Below are 5,471 nucleotides of genomic sequence, written 5' to 3' on the forward strand. Positions count from 1 at the left end.
TGCCATTAGCACAGAAGGCACGAGCCTGTCAGGCCGCATAGAGGCTCACACAACCACGGGCAATGACAGTGCCTGCAAATTAAAAATCTTCTCACCCCCTCCCAAGCTTCCTGTGACTTTTCTTGAGGCGATCCAGATGCTGCCGCAGCCGTTGCATAGTTCCCCATGAGCCAGTTGTCATCTCAACATGGTGCTTCAGTGCTAAATCCCCATCCCATGCCAAGACTGCATGAGCAGATTGTTCCACAAGCACGAGCTCTGCAACCCACACCCCGCTATGACATCTCAGCTTCAACCACAGCCAGAGGTCAGAAGCCATTATATACAACCACCTTCCCTGGGGATCTGCCTCTTTCCTGGAATCACTGTCAGAGGATCTCTTTGGCTAGGTCACGTCAGTTCAGTATGGCCAGCATGAACAGGAGGGCACAATTTCACACAGACTAGAGAAACGATGAGGAGATGCTCTAGGGGGTGGTTGGTCCCTCTCATGACCACTTGGCATGGTGCCATGATCCAGTGTCATGTCACAACTCTGTGGTCAGGGCTGGGCCCCACACGAGTAACGGGCAGATAGACTGGCCAGCTCATCAGAGGGTCACTTAGCTAATGTCACTATTTGCACAGAGAGAACAAAGTATACTCCTGGTAGCCCTTATCTTTAAAAGACTCACTAATCCAGTTGCTAACACTTGTGCTAGGCTGCTGGCAACACTGCCACATGTTACATCAGGGCCACTGCTTGTTGATGGTTATCTGCCAATGCTGTCCATGTTGCTTCTCCTCCTGGCAAACCAGTTATTGCTATCGGGCAGCCATTTATTGTGGCATTTGGTGCTGCTCTGTCAGTTGTTTGCTTGCATAGATATTACATATTGGCCTGAACGATAATGACTTCTGTTCTTAATTTCATCAGTTCAAAAGCCAAAGTCTGTGAGACTTTTACTCTTTATCACTGAAACTCTGCTGCCCACATTATCCAAATGAGTTGTAAAATGGCTTCTCTCCCAGAGCACAGAGCTGGAGTACAAATCTACTTAAAGTATCTTCCAAACCCTGTGAACTGCTGTCTGGCCCCTGAGCAATCTGATCTAACTCTGAACTGGATCCCACTTTGAAGCTGACCTGCTTTGAACAAGAGGTTAGACTAGATGACTTCCAGAAGTCCCCCTGCAGTCAACATTATTCTGTGGTCTAGACAAATAGAGGTTAAGTTGCAACTCTCATCTCTATTTTTGCTTCCAAGCAAATGCACCCATTCTAGAGTTATCAACAGGCCAAATATAAGCACCAGGTTGGAAAAGGCAACATCTTTTAACCCTGTGGGTCACAGTGCAGCTTCTACAGGATACTGCTATCTACACTCGAACAAGCAGACACAAACTCATCTGCCTGTGCTTCAAGAGCTGTGCCCAAGCAAATTTACACTCTCTTTTAGCAGTTAGGCAGAACTGCTGCTCCTGTGATCAGGATACAATACAAATATCATGAACCTACTGACATACCTTTTGATTCCTACCCCCTTTAGGCATGAGGAAAAAAAAATAATTTCTCCTCTTTCGCACCAAACTTTACATCTGTAAAATGGGAATAATGACAGCAGCAAGATACAACTTTTTGCTTTCTATTGATACACAAGACTTCCATTTCTGTGTTTGCTACTGTCTAGATCTGAATGAATATGAAGGTTCTCCACAGTTTTCATTCAAAGGACTTCTTTAGAATACAAGATATTTCAATGTTAATCTTTTAACTCTTTGTTTTAACAGGAGTTTGCATCTCAAATAGTCATTTAGCTCTGGAAAACAAAATTTTTCATTTAAATAATGCCAAAAGTGTAACTTCTTGCTGGTTTTGCCCAAAATTGAGTGTGAAAATCAGAAACATTGAAACTGACTTTTATCCTGGAAGTTGTTCTGGCTTGGAAAAAAATCAGCATTTCCAAATTATATTTCCCTCAAAAATTCCTCCCTTGTCCTTTTCTTAATTGATTAGGGTTTTTTCAGCTAAATTTTTATGAGCACAGAAGTTCTAAGGAGAACAGATATGAGCTCTCTCTCCTTTATGTCACCCCAGAGTCCACTGAAGATAATGCCATCAGAAGGCTATCTGCCTGAAAACTTATCAGATTCACTTTAAGTGGTAACTTTTATGTTGTTTTTCCCCAAAATACATTGGGATAGTAAAGAAGTCTGATTGTTAAGTTCTTCAAGTGCATTTGAACCTTATGCAATGCACAGGGTAGATGTGAATGAACCCCATTTACAGCAATAGACATACATCATGCTTTATACTGATGTAGTGAAGAAGTTCTTATTGCTACTGTGCCTGAGAATAATAAGACTTCTCCAAAGCCTGTGGTTAGCCTGTAGAGAATGTCACTTGTTCTTTTCCTTAATTACGTTGCTGCTAATTGATACTATTTCATCAGAACTTACATATCAAAGTAAGACATGTTCCTGTCAATGTAGCGAAAGCCGTATTTAAAAGAATAAAAGTTTGATAGTGTGTTATGCAAAAATCTGAATTACTTCAATGATATTTTCAATTGAATAAGGAACATAAACCCCAGCACTATTTGTGTGTGGATTCTTCCCCATAAATTTTTGTCTGTTTTAAAACAGTTGTTATATACGTAAGGCATTTGAATAATTAAAACTTACTTCCCAAGAGCAAATAGTTTTAAAAATCTTGTTCCTATAACCTTGTTTGCTAGCTGAAGAATAAGATGAAACAAAAAATCTCGTGACAGACCAAGGGGAAAGGCACAAATGGAATGGGATATAAAAGTCCACTAACACATTAAAGATGTACCAAAGAATGTGACAGAACATATCTGCGGTCACTTGAAGATGCTTTGAGTGGAGATAATTTCCCTGAATTATTATGTGATAACATTCTTGATCGCAGTACACAAAGCTCAGAGTTCGGATATGAATTTTTTTTTTTTCCTGCATAGCCAAAACATTTCCAGGCCTTTTAACAGTCATCAGCTTGGTTTTTCAAAGGAGCACAACCAATTTAATTGGGACAGGGGAACCTAGGCTAGAACCAGAAAAAGAATGTAGGCAATTAAGTTGTATTTGACCTAAATTTTGGGGCAAAATCCATTGTCAGATGACAACTAATTCCACAGGTTTATAACGCTCTGTTACCAGCTTCTCTATATGTCTAAATATTTGTTGCCAACTGTGAACAGTCATGACAATGACTCGCAAGACATCTTACTCACAACTGACACTGGGACAGATACTGAGCTGAGTTACTCGTAAAATGCAACTGGAGAGGCTCTAATAGCCACATCTGAAACAGGAATATTAGAGAAAGGGGCATAGTTGACAGAAGACTAGAAAGAGCAAAGTTATTCTCCTAATTTAGAAAAAGCTGATTATTCATCTCATCAGACCAGCGTCCTTTGCTAAGAATGTGAAATAAAGTATTGTCCAGCATCAGACAGTTACTGGCTTAAAGTTTCTACAATTTTCCTGTGCTCTGATTTCCCTTTCCCACCAGGAAGACTTTCTTTTATGTCAACAGATGTGCTCAAAAAAAGCTGGAAGGAAAGAAAACTTTGAGCTGGTTACCTTTAGTCCACTAGTTTGTGTAGCAAACCTACACCTCTCATAAGGTAAACTGCCGACTCAAGCAGCTGTCAATCTGATTCATGCTAAGTCTCCCAATTCTGTTACGACTGATTTAAAAATGACAGAATTAGTATCACAGGCATTAGCAACAAAGTTGTGCACATCAGAAACACTCAAGGGAGGATTCCTGCTCTAGAGGAGCAATTCTTGTAGTTCTGTGGCCATACCATCACTAATGAAAAGTCACAAGGTCAGATGCCTCCTCTGTTGAAATCAGTGGATTAGTGTGGCTGTCACAGGGGGAAAATGTGACTCAGGATCCCCCCCAAGAAATATCTACATCTCAATGAGAATGAGCAGCTGCTAGTTTGGCCTTTGGTCTCAATTTTATTGCCAAGCATATAAAAAGAAATGTTCCAATATTTTATTCCTTTTTTTTTCCACACAGCTGCTGACTCAAGTCACCACCCCTTTTTTTGCTAGATATCCTATAAAGCTCTATACAGATAATAGGCTGATCTATAAAGTGACAGAGTCACCCCCTAGTCACCCAAGCATCTTAAGAACAGGGCATCTAATGCAGTCAGCCCAGATTTAATGCATTATGTTTTCATAGGAAGAACTAAGTATAAAGTAGACAGTGCAAGCCAACAGCTGCACTAATGAAATCTTTAACTACAACAGATGTAGGCTATGAAATGTAAAGGAGAGACACACTTGCATCTTACTTTTTTCTTCTTTTGTCTGTTATCTGTACCCTGCTTTTTATTGTTTAAATGAAATTTTTGAATCATCAGGAGATTTTTGTGGTTGTATAATGGCTGGAGCCCATTCCTACCACCCTTGAATTTCACTGCAGGCATCTGGCATGAGCAGCAGAGCTCTGGAAGGAGTCTTCTGGGTTTAAGACCACCAAAGAGAAACAGGCTGTAAAAGAGACACAACTACAGCTTGAGGAGAGTGAAAAGGAAATATTATTAGCGGACATTTGTGAACTTCTTTTTTGTCTGACTGTAAACCAATATCAAACCTACTTAAGTAATGAAGATTTCAAAGTTCAGCTTCAGTAAAAACAACTTTTCCTTGGTTCCATTTAGGACAGAGAGGAACATTGAGAAAAGATCCAAGTAAGGAATGGTCAGTACATTGTTTAACTGTGAACAGTGTTTCTGCAGTCAGCAAGGGTAACTCTTGTTAATTATTTGCGAGAATTGCACTGAGATTAGCACAAATCGCCAATAAGGCCAAAGAAGCGTGGGCTGCTTGTCCAGGAGTCCTCATAACCTTTGTCATAACCTTAACCTCCCAAGGACACAGCTTTACTGTTGAGTGTGTGGGACCTGGACTTGGCCTCCTTGATGTCTCTGCATCTCATCTGCATTGACGCTAACGTGATTCAGAGCACGGACTGGACCACAGGGCCTCTTTCGCCAAGGTCTTTCACCACGGGCAGTAATTTACACTTCTGTGGTTTTTAGCTGGTTTCTGAAGGAAATGAGGCTGATGTGAGCATGTTGTGCTTGCGGGCACATCTCTCCCCCAACAGGAACTTCTGAACCCACTGGCTGATTTCAATTGAATTGGATGGAGGAGTACAGATCTCATAGAAAGTAAGTTGTGATGGATAGATAGACAGGTTTCACTGGGGAGACTGCCTTAGTGGCAATAAAGGCAGGCATAGATAGGGAGGAGGTGAGAAGAGGCACAAAAGAGATTCAGAGAGTATCATTTCAGTCTTTAAAGGACTATCTCAACACAGAAACAGTAACTGTTCAAAGGAATAGCAGCACATTTCAGACACATAACCCTGCCAGAAGAAAGCGCAAATCCAAGATGGTTAAAAATTGCTTATGAAACATTTGTAGGAGATGGTCAGAATAGTTTTGA

This window comes from Phaethon lepturus, unplaced genomic scaffold, assembly GCF_000687285.1.
Source record: "Phaethon lepturus isolate BGI_N335 unplaced genomic scaffold, ASM68728v1 scaffold12629, whole genome shotgun sequence".
NCBI classification, from domain to species: Eukaryota; Metazoa; Chordata; class Aves; order Phaethontiformes; family Phaethontidae; genus Phaethon; species Phaethon lepturus.